The 27,725-nt window shown below is 42.0% G+C and overlaps 2 non-coding genes and 1 pseudogene across 2 annotated transcripts; all 3 read left to right on the plus strand.

Annotated features, from left to right (window-relative positions):
• The first annotated feature begins 11,544 nt into the window (after positions 1-11,544).
• On the plus strand, positions 11,545-11,659 carry LOC136751988 (U5 spliceosomal RNA). Its single transcript, XR_010817170.1, has one exon. It is a non-coding gene; the product is annotated as a U5 spliceosomal RNA (small nuclear RNA).
• Positions 11,660-19,818: 8,159 nt separating this feature from the next.
• LOC136752096 (uncharacterized) lies at positions 19,819-19,925 on the plus strand (annotated as a pseudogene).
• Positions 19,926-23,650: 3,725 nt separating this feature from the next.
• Positions 23,651-23,764, plus strand: LOC136751963 (U5 spliceosomal RNA). Its single transcript, XR_010817146.1, has one exon. It is a non-coding gene; the product is annotated as a U5 spliceosomal RNA (small nuclear RNA).
• Positions 23,765-27,725: the final 3,961 nt, after the last annotated feature.

A 27,725-nucleotide genomic window follows, 5' to 3' on the forward strand; every position in this document is an offset into this window, starting at 1 on the left:
GCTTGTTAAGAAACAAAGTTTCTTAGTGTTACCATAGACTTGACTGTGTCTTCTTGTTTATGAAGTAATAGGACTGTGTCTTCCTATTTAACCTGGGTTGCCATGAACTTGACTGTGTTTTCTTGTTTGTGAAGAAACAGGACTGTGTCTTCCTGTTTGGGTTCCCGTAGACAAAAGTGTGTCTGTAAAACTGCAGGGTAGGTTTGACCTACAATTAGAAAAAAAAAAAAAAAAAAAGACCGCTAATTAATTGTTCAATATCTGATATGCCGGTGATAATATAAAATCACGTGTTTTGTAAAACCATAAATGGTAAATGAAGAAACGTCATTAAGTTATATACAAGTTATATAAATGCAAATACTACACCATAGTTGCATTATTCAGTGTGTATCCACTTACATCACATTGAAACATCACATATCATTTCACACTTCAGTCACACATCCAAACAGCACAATTCTTTCAATCCAGTAGTCACTCTAATAAACTATGGAAAGGATAGTTCATGAAATGTCCATTGTCCCACCAGACTCTGTATCCTTGTGTTTAGATTTAAAAGAGGTTGGAGTTGTATGACTATTCATGTTTCTTCCCAATCTATTTCCATATTGTTTCTTCAGGCCTTTTCCTGAAAGATAAAATTGTTATTTTTCAGCACCTGAAATCAATCAGAAATGCATTGTTAATAATCTGTCCGTCTATTCCTGGACATCGCCACCCTCCTGTTGTCAATTGGAATCAGCAGATTTAGTTGGTTTATTACTTTTACCAGAGTATGGTAAGCATCGTATGTTTCCACCATCCCCCTCCCTCCTGTCCGTCCACACACACTGGCATCAGTGGCCATGAGGACGGATTATGGGCTGCAGCACTTAGAGCGGAGGCCAATGTGAGAGGGGAGAATATGCACTGATGTGTCATGGCATGTGAGTAGGGAACCTGTGGACTAAATGTGAGGGAAATTCATTGTTGCTGGTTCCTGTGAAGACAGATAATAGTAGTTATTTTTCTATTCATCTGTATCAACATCGGTATTATTAGCGTTAGTAATGTAACTATTCTCGATTTCCCAGGACATTACTGTCGGTTGACAATGTTGCTTGGTTTGTAGTAGTACATCTGTATTTAGTTACAAGGCAGCTCTCTTATCTCTCTCAGTGGGGAGCTGACCTCACAGACACTTTCACTGCCCCAACGCCCCCTCTGAAAACATCACTCTGTATCCTAACAGCTGTTCTTTCTCCTTTCCTAATTTCTTACTAGTGTAGCGTAAGGTACACTTATAAATTTCAATTTAAGAAGTGAATTTATAGTATCACCTTATCACGAATCCTGGAATCTTGTAGAACTCAATTTCTGTAATAATTGGACACAGACACCAATTCCAAAGATATAAATTGTCAAATTTATTCAAAAACAAAGACTAAATGTAGCACTACACTAATTATACAAAAGGGAAAAACTAATTAAAATTCAACTCTAGATCAACAAATCAAAGACAAATCACTTCCGTGACCAAATCAAAGACCATGGGATCGCTCAGATAACAGCACACGGCACGAGGTCCGTGTGGTTTGGAACAAAGGCAGTCCGGTTCGGCTTTGTCCAAGAACTTTCACTCAGTCGATTAACCTGGAAGTTGGGGTTTCTCGAATGTAGAGTCTTTTCCAAACCGATTTTCCACTGGTTTGAAGGCTCCAAGGTTGTGCACAAAATCTTCTTTGTAAGCAGGGTTTCCACCATAGTTACTTGAAGACAAAGTCTTTGAGGAAAGCAGGGCCCTGTTCGTTCCAAGTATCGAGTTTCTTAAGCCTCAGTAGCTATTTAAATGACTGACACTTTCGTATACAGTCGACTTAGTCAATTGTCCAGCTGTAAAACTCCACTGATCAGGTGGGCACAGGCGGTCAGCGCAGTCTGTAAAGTTCTTTATTTAATAAAGTCCTTTAAAATAATTATTCGTACGGCTCAATCTCCTTCTCCCAGTTTTACTCTTCTGTTGCCGGCAAAGACTAGGTTGGTTTCTGGTTCCGGTTCTGGCAACAGAGCTACAGGTTGAGCTGTGGAAGCGAGTTACTGGTTCAGGTGAGAGAGAGAGAGAGAAAGACCGTCCGCTGTTCCTTATAGTCTGTCAGATCGATAGGTGATAAGTTCCTGAGTTCTTGAGATTGGATTTCGGTTTCAGCCCCTAGTGTCCTATTGGAGGGGGGCTTGATTTATGACTGATGTCAATCCATGCCATCTTTTGGAAATGCCGGTTGGCCCGGGTTCGTAGCTCTATGTCGGGATTTCGGCTCTCGTCCACTTCAAAGAGTTTTTATCACCTACAGGCCCCTTTCTCCAGACATTTCATAGCAGGATTCCAACCTATTTGGCCTCTTCTTGGTGCCATCCTCCCCAAAACTGTCACTTTGATGCAAACCAGTTCCAAGCTGATGAGCTAAGGAAATCTGATAACTTTGGGGGGGGAGAGGTCTTCTTTAGATCAGTGCTTCAGCTCAGAGCCCAAATGCTCTTATCCAAATACACCCAACATAACGCTACAATGTTCATATTATTATATTCTAAGGGTTCTAGTCTATTGTGTATTGTATTTATTCTCAGGCCCTTCTCTTATGTTTTACAGTTGTTATTATTATTCTGTACAATACAGGGATTAAATTAAGTATTTTAACCACAAAGTATTGGCTACAGTTATGATGCCTACTTCAGTGTTCATATGCATACAGTTTCTGAGGTCTGGACCACTGCACAGTAGTCCCTGGAGTTGTAGTCCAGACCACTGCAAAATTCGTGCTGAAGTGATCTGGATCACCACGCAATGGCCCAAGGACCACTGCAAACTTGGATTTCAATGTTTTTGTGTAATCCATGTTGCAATAGCAACATCCATGTTCCTTTGTGGTGAGCTGGTTAATTCTGTTCTTTAACATTGAAGAGAAAAATTAACATGAATAAACTTACTGTTGAAGATTATTATTTGATTATTTTTATTTCTTGGCAGACGCCCTTATCCAGGGCGACTTACAACATAAGTGCAAAAATACAGAGAAGTACAAGGCATCAATCATTACAAATTCAACTTAGCTAAAATATATCGCAATTTAAAATACATTTTAAAAATTCCAATTACAATTTACACAAGTACAGTAAAAGACTTCCTACATCCTGGACGGTGAAAGTGCTGTCAAGATGTAGGGTTACAGACTAGGTCTACGGGAAAGGGAGCAAGGAGGAAAACATTCAAGAACGAGAGGAGCATAATAAGCTGAAGTGCTATCTAGCAGGGATAGAGGACTAATATTACAAGTGCGGTCGGAAGAGATGCGTCTTGAGTAAGCGCCGGAATGAGGTCAAGGACTCTGCTGTTTTGACTTTGGTGGGCAGGTCATTCCACCACCGATGTCAAAACAGCAGAGTCCTTGACCTCATTCCGGCACTTGTGTAACCCTTGTGTAAGATGTAACCCTTACCCAGTGGTTAACCCTAACTCTATGTTACAAATGTTCCCTAAAAGCTTATTTTGCAAGATCAATAAAGAACCTTTAGGAATTTTAAGCTTTTAAAGATACACATAGGTAATACCAATGTGCTTTAACAATGCCGAAAATAATAATGCGTTTATCTTTAATAGTGAAGATATTGTATAGAATAATGTATATATATATATAAACGGTTTCCAAACCGAATATAGAACTGAAACTTTCAGACAAACCATGAAAAATGGAATGTAAACATTTACACTTTTTAACAATTCTATATATCAATTATATTCATAACCCTAACCCTAACACTAACCCTAACTTTAAGTTACAAATGTTCCCTAAACACTTATTTTGCAGGATCAATAAAAAACTGTCAGGATTTTTTAAACTTTTACTGACACACATAGTTAATAGCAATGTGTTATAACTTTTCCAAAAATATTAATCCGTATATCTTTAATTGTTTTGACATTATTATGATATAATGCATCTATCACATAGGGAACATTTGTTACATGATAGGAGAAACATACAAATGATGTAACTTTGAAAATATTCAATATAACAGCATACAATTTGTCAGGCTTCATAAAAATTGAATTTATGACATACTCTGTAAAAATCAAGCAAATAGCATTTGTTGTTCATGTGGAAAAAAAAAAAAATCAAAGCTATCAGAATAAAGTTTTACTGACATTTTATTGACCCTACCACTGCATAGGACACATCGGTAACATGAACGCTACTGAATGGCACATACATTGTTAACTACGGAGAATTGAGACAAATCCAATTTACACTTCTTAATTAATCTTAAAACGTTTCCAACCAAGGCAAAACCAACTAGAAATACGTTCATTCACATTTTTGGTAAACAAAAAGAGAGATTGTTACATATGTTCCCTATGATGCATCTACAGAACGAGAGAGAGAGAGAGAGAGAGAGAGAAGTCACTGAATGTATGAGCTCCTATCCACACAGCAATACCAACAGAGGCCAGCCAAACATACATCCCCCCGCACTGGAGCACATGTACCACGATGCCGCAGCACCGGCCAGCCCCCCATCACCCAGCCTCCCACCCGCCCCACGAGCACCAGGCACAGCGCCCATCAGAAGCCGCTCAGCTATGCCGCAGCCCTGACCCAGGCCGCCACTCCGGCCCCCACCGAGCTGGGGGAGATCAAGCACCTGCTCAGCCTCCTCTGCTCCAGACTGCTGAGCTGAGCCAGAGAACTCGGGTAGGGATGGACAACCCCACTTGTAAATTAAAAATAAATACCTGTGTACATACAATGTAACCATACTTTACATAAAACTAATAATTATTATATTTGAAATTCTAGTTTAAACAAAACCTTAGATTAAAAAGTTGTATTGTTGATAGGCATTTTATTCCACCAAGTACAATGTTAGCTAAAATGAGCTCATTTACAGTCAGCTGCTGGAACATTCAGGGCCTGAACTCCTCGCCTTTCGGGCTAAAGAGCACAGACCCTGAATTCATTAAAAGCATTAAGGAATTAGATATCATAGTTCTGCTGGAGACATGGTGTCGTGCAGAGGTGCCCACACACTGCCCCCTGGGCTACAGGGAGGTTATTGTGCCCTCAATTAAACTGAGCACAGTGCGGCGTGGCAGGGACTCTGGGGGGATCATAGTGTGGTACAAAGAGGAGCTGGCGAACCACATCAGCCCACTCAAACAGGGCCCAACGCACACATGGCTTCAAATTAAGAAGGGAATAGCCCAGTGTGAGAACCATATATACCTTTGTACAGCGTATACCCCCACCTCTGAATCCCCCTATTACAATGGGGAATTTTTTAACACCCTCCACACAGAGATCGGCCATTTCCAGGCCCAGGGGAATGTGCTGCTCTGTGGGGACTTCAATGCCCGGACAGGCACTGAGCCCAACTGCATCGGCACACAGGGAAACAGCCATGTGTTCGGCCAGGTCCCTCTGTACCTCACCACCACCACAACCCAGAGGAACATCCCCGACGGGGTTTAATGGCAGGATCAGAGGGGACTCTTTAGGAGGTTCACGAATTGCTCAGCTCTTGGGACTAATGTAGTCGACTACGCCCTCACTGACATGGACCCCTCCTTCATCAGTGCATTCACTGTCAGGCAGCAAACCCCCCTGTCAGACCACAACCAAATCACAGTGTTCCTGAAAAGAAGAAGTCAGGCCAGCAACACACAGACACAGCCCAGTAAGCTGTACAACCTTAATCAAACATACAGATGGGCTCCAAACAGCACAGAGGAATTTAACCAAGCAATCAGTTCTACAGAAATAACAGACATCATCAACACTTTCCTCAGCTCACAGTACCAGCCTGATGTGACAGGACTAAATCTGGCCATAAATGATATCAATCAAATATTTCAAATTGCAGCCACAATGGCAAATCTTAAAAAGACAAAGAAAAAGATCAACCAGAATCATACACACACACAGACATGGTTTGATGATGAGTGTAAATCAATAAAAAACAAATTCAAGGCACCTATCCAATCAAAAACATCATCAACCACAAGACACAGAACTATGCCAACAGTACTGTGAGACCCTAAAACACTACAAACACACCCTTAATAATAAAAAACAGAAACACACAAACAAAACACTCACAGACATAGAGAATTCTGTTGACCAAAACCAGTTCTGGGAAATGTGGAACAATTTAAATTCAACAAAACAACAAGAATTGGCAATACGAAACGGAACCATTTGGAAAAAATACTTTGAAAACCTTTATAAAGATATCCAACAAAATGATCTGACACACAAACAAATTGAAACCAGGGAAAAACTGAAATTACTCGAACAATCAATTAAAAATAATCAAAACCAAAATGACGCTCCAATCACCCTACAGGAACTATCTAAAAAGCTCCAGGCACTTCCACCCAGAAAAGCCTGCAGCCCGGACAGCATCAGCACTGAAATGCTCAATCACAGCAGCGCACAACTGCAGGAGGCTGTGCTTAAATTGTTCAACATGGTCCTCAGTACTGGTTACTTCCCTGACATCTGGAAGCAGGGGCTGATCACCCCAATCTATAAGAGTGGAGACAAATTCGAACCTAACAACTACCGGGGCATCTGTGTTAGCAGTAACCTTGGGAAGGTGTTCTGCAGTATCATCAACGCCCGGATACTGGCCTTCCTTACCGAGCACAGTGTTCTGAGTAAGAGTCAGATTGGCTTCCTCCCAAAGCACCGCACTACAGATCATATTTACACCCTACACACCCTCATAGACAAACACGTCCACCAAAAAAGTAAAGGCAAAATCTTTGCCTATTTCATTGATTTCAAAATGGCATTCGATTCCATTTGGCACGAGGGACTTTATGACAGAATTCTTCAAAGAGGTGTAGGGAGTTAAGTCTATGATATTATAAAATCAATGTACACCGAAAACAAATGTTCAGTAAAAATTGGCAACAAAAGAACAGAATTCTTCACTCAGGGGCGGGGAGTGAGGCAGGGCTGCAGTCTGAGCCCAACACTGTTCAACATCTACATCAATGAGTTGGCAACGGTGTTGGAGCAGTCTGATGCCTCTGGCCTCACCCTAAATGACACAGAAGTCAAATTCCTGCTCTATGCGGATGACCTAGTCTTGCTGTCGTCCACAGAACAGGGGCTTCAGCAAAACCTGGCACTGCTAGAGCAGTACTCTTAGTCCTGGGCCCTGGCAGTAAACATGAAAAAGACAAATACCATGATATTCCAGAAAAAGGCCAGGCCTCAGGGAACTAGGTACCACGTCACTTTAGCAAACAGCACCATCGAACACTGCACCCACTACACATACCTAGGCCTCACACTCAGCTCAACAGGAAGCTTCAACGCAGCAGTGAAGACACTGAGAGAGAAAGCACGCAGGGCCTTCTATGCCATAAAGAGACACATTTGCATAAAAATACCTGTACAAATCTGGCTAAAAATATTTGAATCCATAATCCAGCCCATTGCTCTCTATGGTAGTGAGGTGTGGGGTCCCCTCACAGGGCAGGAGTTTGCTCAATGGGACAAACACCCAAAAGAAACCTTGCATGCAGAGTTCTGCAAAAATATCCTACAGGTGCAAAGGAAAACACCGAACAATGCATGCAGGGCAGAATTAGGCCAATACCCATTATTAATCAACATACACAAAAGAGCAATTCAATTCTGGCTCCATCTAATAAACAGCGACACACACTCCTACCACCACAAGGCCCTGCAATGCCAAGAGCTGAACCCAGAGAGGAGCCCCCTCAGCCAGCTGGTCCGCAGGCTCACTGCGCAGACACACACCGACACCGGCCAGCCTCAGGACAGCAACACACACATGCACACAATCAGAGTCAACCAAATTATCACACAGCACAAAGAAAACTACATCACCCATTGGGAAACACACACACAAGCACAAAGTAAACTGCAGTGCTTTTGGGCCCTAAAAAGATACTACACATTGTCAGAAAACCTTAAATTAATAACGAACGAAAAACACAAAAGGATCCTGACCAAATACAGGCTCAGTGAGCACAGCCTGGCCATCGAGACGGGCCGACACAGGCAGACCTGGCTGCCCAGAGAGGACAGGCTGTGTCCCCACTGCCAACGCCGAGAGGTCGAGACAGAGCTGCACTTTATTCTAAAATGTGAAAAATATAAACTTTTACGAGCAAAATTTTTCCCCAAAATAGCAGATCTCTATAAGAGATTTCCAGACCTGCCAGACTCGGAGAAAGTGCCAGTCCTTCTGGGAGAGGAGACCAGCTGCATATTACTGGCAGCCCAGTATACAGCTGCCTGCCACAGCCTGAGGGACACAGTGGACACTCAGTCCACTCACACAGGGGACACCCCTGGACACAGACAATGACACCTATGCTACACCCAATTATTACTATCAATATCAGTTTTATGTCTCTCTGAACTATGATTGAATTTTATTAATTGAAATTAATCAGTTACCTGTTTTTAACATACATATTGTGTATTTATGTATGCAAATGTACATATATATGTTCAAAACTGTTGTTTGTCAGCATTGCTTTGGCAATACTTCTTTTTGGTCATGCCACTAAAGCACGTTCAATTTGAATTTGAATTTTGAGAGAGAGAGAGAGAGAGAGAGAGAGAGAGAGATAGTGTGTGTGTGTGTGTGAGAGAGAGAGATAGTGTGTGTGTGTGAGTGGGAGAGTGGGTGGCTGTGTTAATGTCTGTCTGCCTGTCTGTCTGTCTCGCTCTGTCTCTCTCTCTCTGTCTCTCGCTCTGTAGATGCATCATAGGGAACATATGTAACAATCTCTCTTCTTGTTTACCAAAAATGTGAATGAACGTATTTCAAGTGGGTTTTGCCTTATTTGGAAACATTTTAAGATGATTTATGAAGTGTAAATTTGATAAGTCTCAATTCTCTGTAGTTTTCAATGTATGTGCCATTCAGTAGCGTTCATGTTACAGATGTGTCCTATGCAGTGGTAGTGTCAGTAAAATGTCAATAAAACTTTATTTTAGCAATAATACAGGGGAACAAATGCAAATAGAGGGTCCTCACTTTGTATCTAATTTACCAACAACGTTTAAAATTAGGTTTTGCGAAGCTGCAATAAATGCTGTATAATCTTTTGTGTGTTCATTCACCACGTGCTAAAGTCTGATAGCTTTGATTATATATATTTATTCTCATGAACAACAAATGTTATTTGCTTGATTTTTACAGAGTATGTCATAAATTCCATTATTATGAAGCCTGACAAATTGTATGCTGTAATATTAAATATATTCAAAGTTACATCATTTGTATGTTTTTCCTATCATGTAACAAATGTTCCCTATGTGATAGATGCATTATATCTTAATAATGTCAAAACAATTAAAGATATACGGATTATTATTTTCGGAAAAGTTATAACACATTGCTATTAACTATGTGTGTCAGTAAAAGTTTAAAAAATCCTGACAGTTTTTTATTGATCATGCAAAATAAGTGTTTAGGGAACATTTGTAACTTAAAGTTAGGGTTAGTGTTAGGGTTAGGGTTATGAATATAAATGATATATAGAATTGTTAAGAAGTGTAAACGTTTACATTCCATTTTTCATGGACTGTCTGAAAGTTTCAGTTCTATATTCGGTTTGGAAACCGTTTTTTTTCTATTTGTGTATATGAAAGATATACATCTATTCAATATCTTCAATATTAAAGATAAACGCATTATTATTTTCGGCATTGTTAAAGCACATTGGTATTACCTATGTGTATCTTTAAAAGCTTAAAATTCCTAAAGGTTCTTTATTGATCTTGCAAAATAAGCTTTTAGGGAACATTTGTAACATAGAGTTAGGGTTAGCCACTGGGTAAGGGTTACATCTTACACAAGGGTTACACAAGTGCCGGAATGAGGTGAAGGACTCTGCTGTTTTGACGTCGGTGGTGTAATGACCTGCCCACCAAAGTCAAAACAGCAGAGTCCTTGACCTCATTCCGGCGCTTACTCAAGACGCATCTCTTCCGACCGCACTTGTAATATTAGTCCTCTATCCCTGCTAGATAGCACTTCAGCTTATTATGCTCCTCTCGTTCTTGAATGTTTTCCTCCTTGCTCCCTTTCCTGTAGCCCTAGTCTGTAACCCTACATCTTGACAGCACTTAGCTTTCACCGTCCAGGATGTAGGAAGTCTTTTACTGTACTTGTGTAAATTGTAATTGGAATTTTTAAAATGTATTTTGAATTGCGATATTTTTTTGCTAAGTTGAATTTGTAATGATTGATGCCTTGTACTTCTCTGTATTTTTGCACTGATGTTGTAAGTCGCCCTGGATAAGGGCGTCTGCCAAGAAATAAAAATAATCAAATAATAATCTTCAACAGTAAGTTTATTCATGTTAATTTTTCTGTTCAATGTTAAAGAACAGAATTAACCAGCTCACCACAAAGGAACATGGTAGTTGCTATTACAACATGGATTACAGAAAAACATTGAAATCCAAGTTTGCAGTGGTCCTTGGGCCATTGCGTCGTGATCCAGATCACTTCAGCACGAATTTTGCAGTGGTCTGGACTACAACTCCAGGGACTACTGTGCAGTGGTCCAGACCTCAGAAACTGTATGCATATGAACAGTGAAGTAGGCATCATAACTGTAGCCAATACTTTGTGGTTAAAATACTTAATTTAATCCCTGTATTGTACAGAATAATAATAATAACTCTAAAACATAAGAGAAGGGCCTGAGAATAAATACAATACACAATAGACTAGAACCCTTAGAATATAATAATATGAACATCTTCATGATTAGTATGATTGTAGTTTGGATGATATATTAATGCATGTTGATAACATATTTTACAGAAAATGGGATTTAGGAATTGTGTCAAAGAACTGAAAGAATTGTCTTAGGGACCACTGCTCCTTTTTTCCAGACCAATGTATAGCCCACTTTTCTTTTAAATTATGTTTAAAACAAAATTGAGAAAGCAGTGGTTACTTCTGAATCAAACATATTGACCCCCTCACTCAATCTGTAAGTCCTGCAGCAAACATTGGAATATGCATAGATATTTGCACAGACTGGTATAAATGTCCCTAATAAATAACCAAATGCCATTTTTGTTGTTTCAAATTTGCCCAACATCTTACCATTATATGTCCTTTTAGTATGTCACCAACGTTCCTTAATTCGTTTTACAAATGTTCCCTGTATGATATGAATGTTCCCTAAGCATGTGATGAATGTTCCCTAGTTTATGTTACAGATGTGCCCTAGCACTTCTCTCTCTCTCTCTCTCTCTCCCTCTCTCTCTCTCTCTTTCTCTCTCTCTCAATTCAGTGCATTTGTATTGTCAAAGCAATTGGACATGCAAACATACATACATACATACATACATACATACAAACATACATACATACATATGGAAAATAAACAATATCATTATAAATCACAATAAGATGTTATAAAGTACAGAAAAACAAAATGTAATAAAATGTGATCTTTAATACACACAAATATGTATGGCTGGTCGGAAGCGTCTTGGACTCGGGTTCCTCTTCATTACTTATAACGCTATTGCCTTTTGCTAAAGCTTTCCATGGAGGGGAACGTGGATGAGTTTGTACCATTCTTGGGAGGCTCTGCCTTGTTGGGGCGGAGCTGTGATCCAGGTGAACAGCAGATCGGGCATAGGTGGGCATGTGGGCGGAGGAGGAGGAAGGCCGGTCAAGCAAATAAGCTTGCTAAGGTACACAGCAGCAGCAAACAGCCCCCCCATCCAGCCAGCCAGGCAGTCTGGCTGGCAGTGACTGAGTGGTTGACATACGGCAAGCAAAGGAATGCACGTGCTCTGTGATGTCATAGCAGTCAGCTCAGAGAGAGGTTCGTGATGTCATCGCTGAGCTGGCTGGCTCTGTGTGTCTTGCTTGCTGTGTGTATGTGTGTGTGTGTGAGAGAGAGAGATTTTTTGATTTTTAACACCTTTATTTTACTAAAAAAAACAATTAAAACAAACTAGAAACACATAAAAGACATGAAAAAAACTCCCGACATAAAAACACAACCTATTCTAAAAACGCTCAATAAAAACCACTACACACGTGCTACCTATAAAATATTCAAGTGAATTAAACCTGTTGGTTTAAATGTCCAAAGTCAATGGCACAGAGGGCCGCCCCGACCCCCCACAAACCTCAGAAAAGTGTCCAGGTCTCCCGTCAGGCTGTAGAAATTGTAATCCAGTCGCACTCTGGAGCTTACGAGAGACCTGAAGAGGGAGAGTGCACACTGTTGCTGCACCCGCTAAGTCTGACTTCTCCTACTGCTCAGGATAGCCAGCTTAGCCTGCCCCACTAGAAAGTTTGCTAACTGACAAACATGTCTGTGGCGCTGCTGGTACTGGACTCCCAAAATTAACACAGAGCGTGAGAAAAGGAGGCCCAGCTGCTTGAACAGGCTCTCCAGTGCAGTGAACAGCAGCTCTAATCTAGGGCAGTGGCAGAAACAGTGAAAAAGTGTCTCTCTCTCCCCGCAGTAGGGGCAGGTGTCGCTCACTCTGGGGTCCAGTGTATGTGCAAAAGAGTTTGTTGCGATGACGCCATGCAGAAGCCATGCAGAAGCGGGGGCTAGTTCAGGCTCCTCCAGGCCGGGCAGGCATCTTCCCCCAGAGCCAGGTGCTCCCTCCAGGGGGTGTCAGGGAGGGGCTGCAGCTGCCGATGGTGCAGCTCCCTCACACTGAGCTGATAGAGCTGCTGACGCTGAGCTGTGGAGACAGACACACTACACAGACTGTGAGGCGACAGAAGGCGGCCTGATGAGCTAGGGGGGACTGAGAGACACAGACAAACAAGGGGAACGACGGTGTCAGGGTCCTTGGGCCAGCAGTGCTGCGTGAGAGCCTGGAAAAGCCGCTCTATGGGAAGGGCGTTCTGTACTGCCCAGAGAAATCTGGTTACGACTCTCAGTGACCTCATACCCAGCCTGGCAGCCAGGCTGTCGGCACCAACCCACTGTCCCCTGTTAAAATCCAACAAATCCCTCAGCTGGATCACGTCGACCTTAAGCAGGACTGACCTGAGGCTGCTGGAGAGCAGGAGTGGACAGCTAAAACCGGGGTTATACAGCAGTGGCTCCTCTAACAGCCAATACAGACTGCTGCCACCCAGCTCCCTACCCAGGGAGAAGCACTGCCACACCTCTAAAACAGTACAATAAAAAACAGGCAGGGAAAGAAGTATATGGGGACATGTCTTATCTAAAAACATGTGTCTGTCATAACAAGTGTCCAGGGCAGGAGACACTGGGGATCTTGAGGGTACAGGAGCCTCTGAGCTGCCTGCAGCCGAAAGGTACTCAGCCTGCTTAACAGATCTACCAACCCCTGTCCCCCCTCCTGGAGCGGCAGGTACAGCACTGCTTTGCGCACCCAGTGCAGCCCGTCCCAGAAGAAATCCAGGAGCAGGGTCTGTATCTGGGACACCAGGGCCGAAGGGGGGTCCAGACATGCATAAGTGTGCCAGAATGCTCCATGCGGAGGCCACCAAGATATTAATAACAATTGCTCTCCCCCTAAAGGAGAGCTGGGGCAGCAGCCAGCGCCATGCCCTCAACCGGCCCTGTACCCTCTCCAGCAGGCCAGCCCAGTTCTCCTGCGTCTCCCCCAAAGTCACACCCAGCACCCGAGGGCCTGGGAGAGACCACTGCAGCCCCGCAGGGAGGGCAGGGGGTGCCGAAACCTCCCACACCCCAACCAGATGAGCGCTGCTCTTGCCCCAGTTGACCCTGGCTGAGGGAGGAGGCCCTGCTGAACTCCTCCAGACACTCCCACAATGACCTGGACGTCTCGCTGGCCAGACTGTGTGTCTCAGCAGCATAGGCCAACACCCTTGGGTGACAAGGGATGGACAGCCCGGCTAGCAGCCTGTGCAGCAGGGGCTCGATAGAAAGGGAGTATAGCATCCCTGACAGACTGCAGCCCTGTCTGATGTCTCAATGGATGGGGATAGGCTCACTCAGGCCACCATTGATCTTCAGCACAATAAACACATGACAGTACAGCAGCTGAATAAATTCTACGAACCGCGGGCCGACACCAACTGCTCTCAGCACCTGAAACAGGCACTGCGGCCGGCATGATGTCTCTGAGCCGCTTAGCCAGAGCCTTAGACAGGATCTTATAGTCCTGACACAGCAGCGCCACTGGCCTCCAGTTCACAATGGAGGACAGATTCCCCTTCTTGGGCAGCAGGGTCAGAATAGCTCTACGACAGCTAATGGGCAGCAGCCCAGCTTACAGTCCCTCCTGCAGCACTGAGAGCAGGTCCGGGCCCAGCTCAGTCCAAAACTCTGAGAAAAACTCCACAGTGAGCTTATCCAGCCTCGGTGCCCAGCCCTTATTGAGCTCTTGCATTGCGCAGGTCAGCTCTGCCAGATTTAGAAGGGCCTCCAGCCCCTTGACCCCATCCTGTGGGAACTTAGGCAGACCCTGCAGAAACTGCTGCTGCTGCTCCAGGCTGCCCGGCTCTGCGGAGTACAGCTCCCTATAGAACTGGGCGCCATGACTACACATCTCTTGCCCATCCTGCAGCACGCGGCCCTCAGCCGTCCTCAGGCAGAGCATCACCCTGCTTTGAGGTCCTCTAATGCCCCCGAATCTCCAGAGTCCAAGGCTCGGTGGAGCACCTGAATCTCTCCTTCTAACTCCTTCATAGATTCATTCAAGCTGTCAGTCCTATGCTCAGTGTACTTCTGGCAGAAGAGCCTGGTCTTAACCTTGCCAATGTCCCACCACTGTCTCAGGGAGGCAAACCTAGGGCGCTCTGATCTCTGCCAAAAGAAAAGAAAAGAATTACAAAAAATCATGTCCTGCAGCAAGCTATTATTGAAAAGCCAGTAGGCACTGCGCAGCCGGACAGGAGGCAGGGTGACACTCACAGTGATGAGACAGTGGTCAGTGGTCAGGTGGGGGTGATATGGAAGCCACCGATCAGATTGACATGATGTCTAAAGGTATAAAATCTATCCAGCCTGGCTAGCGACATAATGCTGGAACCCGGCCTCACCCAGGTGTACTGTTTCACCTTTGGGTTGGCATTCCTCCAGACATCGACCAGATTGTGCAACTGTGTATTACCTTCCAGCTGTTTTGCCGACTGTGGACTGGGCTCCAAATGATTCCTATCTAATCTATAGTCCACAGTACAGTTCCAATCACCCCCCCAAAACCAGGCTCTCCTCAGCCCCACAGTCTGCTAGCGCTTTGCTGAGCACCGAAAACACTGACAGTCTGTCTCTCACAGCATTGGGGGCATAGATATTAATAAACACTGTAGCATTATGTTGGGTGTATTTTTATAAGAGCATTTTAGCTCTGAGCTGAAGCACTGACCTCTCCCCCCAAAGTTATCAGATTTTCATAACTCATCAGCTTGGAACTGGTTTACATCAAAGTGACAGTTTTGGGGAGGATGGCACCACAAATAGGCCAAATAGTTTGGAATCCTGCTGTGGGATGTCTGGAGAAGTGGGCCTGTAGGTAATATAACTCTTTGAACTGGAAATCCAATCTCACAAACTCAAGAACCAATCACCTATTGATCTGACAGGCGTATACAGAACAGCACACTCTCTCTCTCTCTCTCTCTCTCTCTCTCTCTCTCTCTCTCTCTCTCTCTCTCTCTCTCTCTCACCTGAACCAGAAACTCGCTGCCACAGCTCAACCTGTAGCTCTGTTGCCAGAACCAGAACCAGAAACCAACTAAGTCTTTGCCGGCAACAGAAGAGTTAAACTGGGAGAAGGAGATTGAGCCGTACGAAGAATTCTTTTAAAGGACTTTATTAAATAAAGAACTTTACAGACTGCGCTGCCCGCCTGTGCCCACCTGATCAGTGGAGTTTTTACAGCTGGACAATTGACTAAGTCGACTGTATACGAAAGTGTCAGTCATTTAAATAGCTACTGAGGCTTAAGAAACTCGATACTTGGAACAAACAGGGCCCTGCTTTCCTCAAAGACTTTGTCTTCAAGTAACTATGGTGGAAACCCTGCTTACAAAGAAGATTTTGTGCACAACCTTGGAGCCTTCAAACCAGTGGAAAATCGGTTTGGAAAAGACTCTACATTCGAGAAACCCCAACTTCCAGGTGCATCGACTGAGTGGAAGTTCTTGGACAAAGCCGAACCGGACTGCCTTTGTTCCAAACCACACGGACCTCGTGCCGTGTGCTGTTATCTGAGCCCGAAGCCAGAGAGGCCTCTCTGCGACGAAGTTCAGATAAGTTTAACAGTTTGGAGTTCATGATTCATGACATTTGAGAAATAAATTAGAAATGTTAATCTGTGATTCATAACTCTAGAATGTGTAATATAATTTAGTTTTCTTCAATATAAATGTGTGTTGCATTAAACTGTTTTGTTGATAATTTTAGAAATAAAATCTGTCAACGCCGAGAAATATCTTCTCATTCCTGTTTAACTGTTTAGTCTGAAATTGACACAAGTTAATAGACACCAGATTATAGGTGGCCCTGCCTATCCTTAATAATTGAATAGTAATCAGTTATGGGAAATTGTGGTAACAAGTAATGATAGGATCTTTCTCGGCACCTACGTTAATGAGACTGATATATACATAACGAGAAGTTACCTGACATAAATACTATCCTGCGTAGTTATTTAATGTCTGACTAACAATACTAATGAGAGACTCACCTTCGTCTTACTAACCGGTATTGTGGTCAATGTGTTTATAACCTTTTTTGTTTAACCATTTGTGTGATATCATATGCGATTACATGGTCTTTGATTTGGTCAAGGAAGTGATTTGTCTTTGAGTTGTTGATCTAGAGATGAATGTTAATTAGTTTTGCCCTTTTGTATAATTAGTGTAGTGCTACATTTAGTCTTTGTTTTTGAATAAATTTGACAATTTATATCTTTGGAATTGGAGTCTGCATCCAATTATTACAGAAATTGAGTTCTACAAGATTCCAGGATTCGTGATAAGGTGATACTATAAATTCACTTCTTGAATTGAAATTTATAAGTGTACCTTACGCTACAATAAACAGAACTATTATTTTGAAAGTGTGCAATTTGTAGCCGAAACCAAAGCACACCGGAGCCCCGGAGCGCGGACGGAACAGAGTCGGATTAGCTATCAAAGATAATAACTAATAACACAAATAGACACAGACAATAATAACAACGGTGGTGACAGCACAGCCGTGAAGCCAAATAACTGAGCAATAATAATTGTTAATAAACAATTGTAAGAGAATTTTGAATGCTCGTTTTTTCAGTCAATCTAAATAAATAGTTGAACTGAAAACTCATAGGTCAATTGGTTTCTATTTTAAGATTCTTTTTAGAGGGAAGATGTGGTCAAGTCACAGATGTGCAATAATCATTTATTTTGACAAAAATAGGAAACTAATATCATTCAATTATATTACTGAAAATAAGTAATATTAAGCTTCTGCTGGATTACAGTAAGAAACAGATAATACCCATTTTCTTCTTTCTCCTCACAGTACAGCTTATAGGCCAGTCTGGTCAGGCAGGAAGCAGTGTGTCTCTCTCTGTCTCCCTCCAGCTCTCTCTTGTGTCTCGTTGCAGGATTAAGAAGTTAAGAGAACTCAAATTCTCTTTGTTTTCCCTTTTATAAGGTTTCCTTCCAACCAACAGCATTTTGCCACCACCATGACTTGGGTGCTTTATGATAATGTAATTATGAAGTGGGGGTCCCTTCGAATTTGGCTAGGAACCGATAAGAGGACAGGTCCCTATTGGTCTTCTGGACATACAGACAAGGTTACCAGGGGCTACCAGAGGCTACCAGTGGCTACAAAGGAACTGTCCATTGCTTATATTTAAATAAATTCTGTTATCCAATCAAAAAACATAACAGCCATTACTGTTATCCGTCAGTCTGGTGTACTGTACGCTCCTATACTGTACTCTCAAGAGTATGCGCTGCACACATTCATATCGGTTTCCTCTTTAAGTAAAGATGACATTTAAAAACCTTTACATTAAATCTTCTATTTAACATTTACCAAATTTTATAAGTGATAATTATATATACACAGTATGTAATTACATAATTATTTAAAAAGCTATAATTCTTCTAAATAGTTATTTCTGTTCTAATTATTGTAAATAAGCAATTATTTTTGAAAGAGAAGAGTCTGGAATAAGAAATTATGCAGGTTTTCCATTATGTAGAGAGGGAAAAAAAAACACAGAAACTGCATGCAACTTCCATAATGCACCATTTTGGGCAACACAAATGTTCCCATGTAAATTAGACTGAGTTGACTATCTAATTTACATAGAGGACATTCAGCACCTCCTGGATGTGCCCTGGATGTGCATCCCACAAATCTCCATCAACTGCAAGATGCTATCCTATCAATATGGGCCAACATTTCTAAAGAATGCTTTCAGCACCTTGTTGAATCAATGCCATGTAGAATTAAGGCAGTTCTGAAGGCGAAAGGGGGTCAAACACAGTATTAGTATGGTGCTCCTAATAATCCTTTAGGTGAGTGTAGATTGGACAGATATGTTGTTTGTTAATGAAATGGTCATTATCTGGTCCGGTGTCACGCTGAATCCAGTGCCCCTACGAGTCATGTGTCCCGGGTTGGTTTGTGCATGAATAAATTCATTTTCTTACCACAGGGCGAGTTACACAAAACATACATATTCTACAGTAAGAGAAGATCAAATACACAGTAAGATCTGTTACAGTGATGCGCTTTGCGAGCGATCACACGCCAGCAGTTCCGACAATGTATTATTATTATTATTATTATTATTATTATTATTATTATTATTATTATTATTATTATTATTATGTATTTGTTAGCAGACGCTCTTATCCAGGGTGACTTTCAAAACATAGGAGCATTGCTGTGTGTCTGGCAACAGGGACAATGCAACAGTGATTTTAGACCTTCATCACAGACTTCATCAATAAGCACAATATCCCATCAAAGCATTAACATCACCTGAGATGGTCCAACAGTTTATTGATCTGCCCACAATTGTGCCGCAAAAACCAACAAAACAGTCGCATCCATAATCAATAGGCTAGCCAATTGTTTTTTAAATAAGAATAAAAGTAAAGATACGCCACAAAATGAATGAAAATGTGAACTGTGTGCATGGTGACGAATGCATGTGAACCAATCCTGTTTTTTAGTCAATACAGTGAAAGTGTCTGAAATAGCAAATCGGTGTAAATCCCTTAATGCATCAATACAAATAAATACAAATAAAAGGCTGATCTTAGCATACTCGTATACCTGTATGTTCGTTTCTGGTTTTCTACATGTGATTTCGTGTTTTTTGTTTGGTTTTTACAATGTATCTGTGCTGTGTGTAGACGTGGAATGAGTTTGATTGTGATGTTAAATAGGGTTTAGAAACACAGTCGCCTCGGGGCTGATTATTATTGCTGTGTTTCTTCACTTCTAGTCAAATACAAAATTGAGGAAGCAGTGGTTAGTTCTGAATCAAACATATTGACCCCCTCACTCAATCTGTAAGTCCTGCAGCAAACATTGGAATATGCATAGATATTTGCACACATTTCTCTCTCTCTCTCATTCTCTCTCTCTCTCTCAATTCAGTGCATTTGTATTGTGAAAGCAATTGGACATGCAAACATACATACATACATACATATATATGGAAAATAAACAATACAATTATAAATCACAATAAGATGTAATAAAGTACAGAAAAACAAAATGTAATAAAATGTGATCTTTAATACACAGAAATATGTATGGCTTGTCGGAAGCGTCTTGGACTCGGGTTCCTCTTATAATGCTTTTGCCTTTTGTTAAAGCTTTCCATGGAGGGGAACGTGGATGAGTTTGTACCATTCTTGGGAGGCTCTGCCTTGTTGGGGTTTTGCTGTGATCCAGGTGAACAGCAGATCGGGCATAGGTGGGCATGTGGGCCGAGGAGGAGGAAGGCCGGTCAAGCAAATAAGCTTGCTAAGGTACACAGCAGCAGCAAACAGCCCCCCCATCCAGCCAGCCAGGCAGTCTGGCTGGCAGTGACTGAGTGGTTGACAGATGGCAAGCAACGGAATGCACGTGCTCTGTGATGTCATAGCAGTCAGCTCAGAGAGAGGTTCGTGATGTCATCGCTGAGCTGGCTGGCTCTGTGTGTCTTGCTGGCTGTGTGTGTGTGTGTGTGTGAGTGGGTGGGTGGGTGGCTGTGTTAGTGTTTGTCTGTCTGTCTGTCTGTCTCTCTCTGTCTCCCTCTCTCTCTCTCTCTCTCTCTGTCTCTCGCTCTGTAGATGCATCATAGGGAACATATGTAACAATCTCTCTTTTTGTTACCAAAAATGTGAATTAACGTATTTCAAGTGGGTTTTGCCTTGGTTGGAAACGTTTTAAGATTATTAAGATTAAGTGTAAAGTGGATTTGTCTCAATTCTCAGTAGTTTTCAATGTATGTGCCATTCAGTAGCGTTCATGTTACAGATGTGTCCTATGCAGTGGTAGGGTCAATAAAATGTCAGTAAAACTTTATTTTAACAATTATAGAGGGGAACAAATGCAAATAGATGGTCCTCACTAATTATATAATTTACCAACAACATTTGAAATTAGGTCTTGCGAAGCTGCAAGAAATGCTGTATAATCGTATGTGTGTTTATACACCAGCTCATATTTTTTCTCTCGTGAAAAACAAATGCTGTTGGCTTGATTTTTACAGAGTATGTCATAAATTCCATTTTCATGAAGCCTGACAAATTGTACGCTGTGATATTGAATATTTTCAAAGTTACATAATTTGTTTGTTTTTCCTATCATGTTACAAATGTTCCCTATGTGAAAGATGCATTATATCTTAATAATGTCAAAACAACTAAAGATATTCAGATTATTATTTACGTTAAAGTTATAACACATCTCTTTTCACTATGTGTGTCAGTAAAAGTTTAAAAAATCCTGAAAGTTTTTTATTGATCCTGCAAAATAAGTGTTTAGGGAACATTTTTAACTTAAAGTTAGGCTTAGTGTTTGGGTTAGGGGTATGAATATAATTGATATATAGAATTGTTAAGAAGTGTAAATAATTACATTCCATTTTTCATGGATTGTCTGAAAGTTTCAGTTCTGTATTCAGTTTGGAAACCATTTTTTCTATTTGTGTATATGAAAGATATACATCTATACAATATCTTCACTATTAAAGATAAACGCATTATTATTTTTGGCATTGTTAAAGCACTTTGGTATTACCTATGTGTATCTTTAAAAGTGTCAAATTCCTAAAGTTTTTTCATTGATCTTGCAAAATAAGTGTTTAGGGAAAATTTGTAACATAGAGTTAGGGTTAGCCACTGGGTAAGGGTTACATCTTCAACAGTAAGTTAATTCATGTGAATTATTCTCATCAATGTTAAAGAACAATAAGTTCTATTATGTGTGTCGATAAAATGCTGATATTCCATAACATTTGCTTGTGTATTCTGCAAAACACATATTTAGGGAACATTTGTAACATTAGGGTTACGATTTGCCATAGACGCGGAATGAGTTCGATTGTGAAGTTAAAGACGCAGTCGACTCGGTGCTGATTATTATTGCTGTGTTTCTCCACTTCTACTCCACGCTTGGGAACGCCCACATCCAGTGACGTCAGCGTTCGATTCTAAAACCGGTGGAAAAGCGGGCCGGTTCACAAGAAGATCAGCTGGATCCCAGGCCGAGCAGCGGCTCTGGCTCCAGTACCGGCACCATGTCGGTGGAAAAGCGCTAAGTGAGCTCACACTGAGCTCAGTGTAATATCTGCTCTGGAGAGCTCACAGTGTGACCTAGTCGTGAGTTCACGTCTTTACTGGGTAGTCCTTGACAACTTAATTGACTCAATTCTTGGGCTTAATTGGTCAAAATGACCATTGGTTGAAGGTACTCAGGGACTGATGTGTAGAGAGACTTATTAAACCTGCAGGATTGTGGTTTTCCCAGATTAGAATTAACCAGCTCACCACAAAGGAACATGGTAGGTGCTATTACAAAATGGATTACACAAAAACATTGAAATCCAAGTTTGCAGTGGTCCTTCGGCCATTGCGTGGTGTTCCAGATCACTTCAGCACGAATTTTGCAGTGGTCTGGACTACAACTCCAGGGACTACTGTGCAGTGGTCCAGACCTCAGAAACTGAATGTATATGAACAGTGAAGTAGGCATCATAACTGTAGCCAATACTTTGTGGTTAAAATACTTAATTTAATCCCTGTTTTGTACTGTAAGATATTATTTGTTAGAATGTATTTTTCTATGGGAAATTTTATACCATCTGGTTTGGTAGAGGAAACAGATCTCCTCCCTGGTAGCCCCTGGTAGCCCTGGTAACCCTATCTTTATGACCAGAGACCAAAAGGGACCTGTCCTCTGATTGGCTCTTAGCCAAATTTGAAATGACCCCCCACTTCTAGATTACTTTAGCATAAGACACATAAGTCAGTAGTGGTGGCAAAATGCTATTGGTTGGAAGGAAACCTTATAAAAGGGTAAACAAAGAGAATTTGAGTTCTCTTAACTTCTTCATCCTGCAACGAGACACAAGAGAGAGCTGGAGGGAGACAGAGAGAGACACACTGCTTTCTGCCTGACCAGACTGGCCTATAAGCTGTACTGTGAGGAGAAAGAAGAAAATGGGTATTATCTGTTTCTTACTGTAATCCAGCAGAATTATTTTCAGTAATATAATTGATTGATATTAGTTTCCTATTTTTGTCAAAATAAATTATTATTGCACATCTGTGACTTGACCACATCTTCCCTCTAAAAAGAATCTAACAAAGAGAAACCAATTGACCTATGAGTTTTCAGTTCAACTATTTATTTAGATTGACTGAAAAACCAAGCATTCAAATTCTCTTACAGTATGATTGTAGTTTGGATGATCTATTAATGCAAGTTGATAACATATTTTACAGAAAATGGGTTTTAGGAATTGTGTCAAAAAACTAAAAGAATTGTCTTAGGGACCACTGCTCCTTTTTTCCAGACCAATGTATAGCCCACTTTTCTTTTAAATTATGTTTAAAACAAAATTGAGGAAGCAGTAGTTAGTTCTGAATCAAACATATTGACCCCCTCACTCAATCTGTAAATCCTGCAGCAAATATTGGAATATGCATAGATATTTGCACAGACTGGTATAAATGTCCCTAATAAATAACCAAATGCCATTTTTGTTGTTTCAAATGTGCCCAACATCTTACCAGTATGTATTTTTAGTATGACACAGATGTTCCCTAAATCGTTTTACAAATGTTCCCTGTATGTTATGAATGTTCCCTAAGCATGTGACGAATGTTCCCTAGTTTATGTTACAGATTTGCCCTAGCACTTCTCTCGCTCTCTCTCTCTCTCTCTCTCTCTCTCTCTCTCTCTCTCTCTCTCTCTCTCTCTCAATTCAGTGCATTTGTATTGTCAAAGCAATTGGACATGCAAACATACATACATACATACATACATACATACATATGGAAAATAGACAATATCATTAAAAATCACAATAAGATGTAATAAAGTACAGAAAAACAAAATGTAATAAAATGTGATCTTTAATACACACAAATATGTATGGCTGGTTGGAAGCGTCTTGGACTCGGGTTCCTTTTCATTACTTATAATGCTTTTGCCTTTTGCTAAAGCTTTCCATGGAGGGGAACGTGGATGAGTTTGTACCATTCCTGGGAGGCTCTGCCTTGTTGGGATAGAGCTGTGATCCAGGTGAACAGTAGATCGGGCATAGGTGGGCATGTGGGCGAAGGAGGAGGAAAGCAAATAAGCTTGCTAAGGTACGCAGCAGCAGCAAACAGCCCCCCCATCCAGCCAGCCAGGCAGTCTGGCTGGCAGTGACTGAGAGGTTGACAGACGGCAAGCAACGGAATGCACGTGCTCTGTGATGTCATAGCAGTCAGCTCAGAGAGAGGTTCGTGATGTCATCGCTGAGCTGGCTAGCTCTGTGTGTCTTGCTGGCTGTGTGTGTTGAACCGTCTTAGAAATAAGTGGAGAAGTCGCGGAGATAAAGCAAACAGTACTTTAATCGAGCCGCTCGGAAGCCCCACGTCAGGAATAATTCCTTCAGTGAGACTTAATATTTACAGACATGAGTACAGCTTTTTTGGAAAAATTACATAACATCTTATGGCCGTTCATCCAATCAGAAGATACAGGTCCGGGTCCGTTTACAATCTGTCCTCCCGTGAAGAGGTGATGGATCCAAAGCAAATGTCTGTCTTTGATGTACACTAGGAAGATGCGATCCCACGGTCATCATTTTACCTATTGTCAATCGCTCTTTAACAAAAACAATTCCTCCCTATCTGGAGAAATGATTAAGTCATAAACAAATTCTCAGCAGACAGCTGTAGGCTATTTCGGCACTGTGTAATCTTTCATTACTGACAGGAGTTTCTAACAAACCAACCTTGTTGACCCTTTACTTGTCCTGCTGAATCTAATCTGCTCAGTTTGTAAACAAAACTACTTCTAATGCTAGTATTAATATAAAACATTATATAATTATCACAAAACACTTTCTTCAATGTCCTATACAGAGTCTTCAACAGCTATCAGACTTTAGCAGCTGGTGTTTGAACACACATACGAGTATACAGCATTTTCTGCAGCTTCGCAAGACCTAATTTTAAACGTTGTTGATAAATTAGATAATTAGTGAGGACCCTCTATTTGCATTTCTTCCTCCATAAATGCTAAAATAAAGTTTTACTGACATTGTATTGACCCTACCACTGCATAGGACACATCTGTAACATGAATGCTACTGAATGGCACATACATTGAAAACTATGGAGAATTGAGACAAATCCACTTTACACTTCATTAATAATCTTAAAACGTTTCCAACCAAGGCAAAACCCACTTGGAATACGTTCATTCACATTTTTGGTAAACAAAAAGAGAGATTGTTACATATGTTCCCTATGATGCATCTACAGAGCGAGAGACAGAGACAGAGAGACAGAGAGAGAGATACTTTTTTAAACTTTAAAATGTACTTTATTACAAAAGTGCATCATTCAACACACAAAATCTACAAAAAGCATTAAATAATAAAAACAATGCAGCCTCGAAAAAATGCAGCTGTTAAACAACCATCCAATTACCATAAAAACAGAACAGACATCACTCTTTATATATTTAAAACCAAACCCTCATTCCCAACCAGGCAGAGAACCCTATCAAGGCACCATACCTTCTCAAACTGATCCACACTACACATTGTTTTGTGGTATTCATAATCGACAGTGATTTGAACAGCTACACTAATTTTAAAAACAGTCAAAACCTCACAAAACACATGGCCACTCAATTTCCGTTTCCTACTCTTTTTGCCCTATCAAAAAATTGGTTAACTTGACCTTGACTTTCAGTTGAACAATAGCACCTATACCGAACACAAACACCCTTGGAGAAAAACAGAATGAGAGTTGAAAAAAGAACTTTCAACCATAGAAATAAAGGTTGTAATCTATTACAGTCTGAATAACGGTGAGCAACAGTTTTCGTTTGACCACAAAACACACAGGCATCAGTCACATCATGATCAATAATGGACAGAAAGGAATTCACTGCTAAGTGCCAGTGTAAATCCCCAGCTCTCTTATTCAGGGGGGCTGTATACAGGGTTCCCCAAGCTGGGCAAACTGCACTCTCAAATAGCAGCTTCCCTCTCCAGGGTGAATCAAGGACATCTTTTAACTGTGCAAAATGAGTCGTTTTCAATACAAATTGATACAGCGTCTTATTATTAGCACTAGAGAAAACAACATCGGAGACTTCCTTCATCTTTAAATTCAGATCTGCCCTATCCTGCCTGAGTCACATGGAAGGGGAAAGCTTCAGCTCAATGAAAAGCCTCTGTCTATCGGATTCATTGCTGCCCATCCAAACCTCCCCCTGTACACCCAGCCCCTACTCCTGCAGGGCCACACTCTACTGAGACAGCAACACCCCTACCACTCACACTGAGTCCACCTGCAGCCTTCCTGCCAAGGCCTCCACACTCATCCAGCCACCCCCCCTCCCCATCACAACCTGCCCCAGCCTGGTCACACCAGCCTTATCCAGCCTGCTGTGCAAGCCCTGAGACTCCAACACAGGGAGCCGCAGTGCAGGGTTACACAGCAACGGCTCTCTCAAAAGCCAATAAGCCCCCAACCTCTCCATGTCTCTTCGCACCCGCACTAGCCACCACGCTTTCAAAACACTACGGTAAAAAAGTGGAACCCCTCTGAGATCCAACTGAGACATGTCTGTCACAAACAACTGCCTGTCCAGCTACAGCCTCTGAGAACAGCAGCTTCCGAACTGTCTGTAACCTGAACACTGCCACCCTGCTGGTCAGGTCTAAAAGTCCCTGCCCACCTTCTGCTACTTGCAGAAAAACAACACTCTGCCTGATCCAGTGCAGTCCGTCCCAAAAGAAATGGAGCAGGATCCTCTGGAGTCTGGTGAGCACACCTGCTGGTGGCTCCACACACTAGCCTGTGCCACAGCATTGAAGCCACCAGATTATTAATGACCAGCACCCTCCCTCTGTACGAGAGCTGGGGGAGCAGCCATCGCCAGCGCCCCAACCTCTCCTGTACTTGCTCCTCTATCCTCTGCCAGTTCCTCTGCTTTGCTTTGTCTCCCCCCAGGAACACCCCCAGACACTTTAACTCCCCACTACTCCACTGCAGCCCAGCTTGCAAACCCAGGGGCTGCCGCCCCCCAACTCCCAGAGCAGCACCGCACTGCTCTTCATCCAATTAACTCTTGCTGATGACACCTGCCCATATCTCTCTAGGCTCTCTTCCAAAAGCACAACGTCCCAGTCCCCCACCACACACACACACACACACACATCATCTGCATATGCACACAACCGAACACACACCACACTGCAGGACGGGATGCTCAGACCAGTCAACACAGTCCTCAGCGTGTGCAAGAGAGGCTCTATGGACAAGGAATACAGCATTCCCGATAGCAAGCAGCCTTGTCTAATCCCTCTCTGCACTGGAAATGGGGTACTCAACCCGCCATTGATTTTTAACACACTAAAAACATTATTATACAAACATTTAATAAGTGCCAAGAAATTAGGGCCCAAACCAAAAGCTTTCAAGTTATGGAACAAATACGTATGATCCACACGATCAAATGCTTTTTCTTGATCCGAGGAGATCAAACCTGCTTGAAAGCCAAACAACCTGGATGCCGACATCAGGTACCTCGCCAAAAAAATATGATCAAATATAGAGTGCTGTGGGACACAATAAGTCTGATCTGGGTGCACTAGGGATCCCATAACTGGATTGAGACGGTTGGCAAGGGCCTTTGACAAGATCTTAAAGTCACAGCACAACAATGACACAGGTCTCCAGTTGGAGATTTAACATAAATCACCCTTTTTAGGGAGCAGTGTAAGTACTGCCCTCCTGCAGCTCAATGGCAGCTCACCGTCCAGCACACCCTCTTCACACACACTGAGTAAGTCCATCCCCAGTACTGGCCACAGAGTCTTATAAGAACTCCACCAGCAGCCCGTCCAGTCCTGGAGCCTTTCCGTTGTTCAGGCCCTCCAGGGCAACACTGTTTTCTAGTTTTTTTTCTAGTATTCTCAATCTAAACCTTTCCGGATTCTCAAGCTCCGCAGAGCCCCGCA

Source organism: Amia ocellicauda, chromosome 6 (genome assembly GCF_036373705.1).
Source record: "Amia ocellicauda isolate fAmiCal2 chromosome 6, fAmiCal2.hap1, whole genome shotgun sequence".
In the NCBI taxonomy this organism is placed as follows: domain Eukaryota; kingdom Metazoa; phylum Chordata; class Actinopteri; order Amiiformes; family Amiidae; genus Amia; species Amia ocellicauda.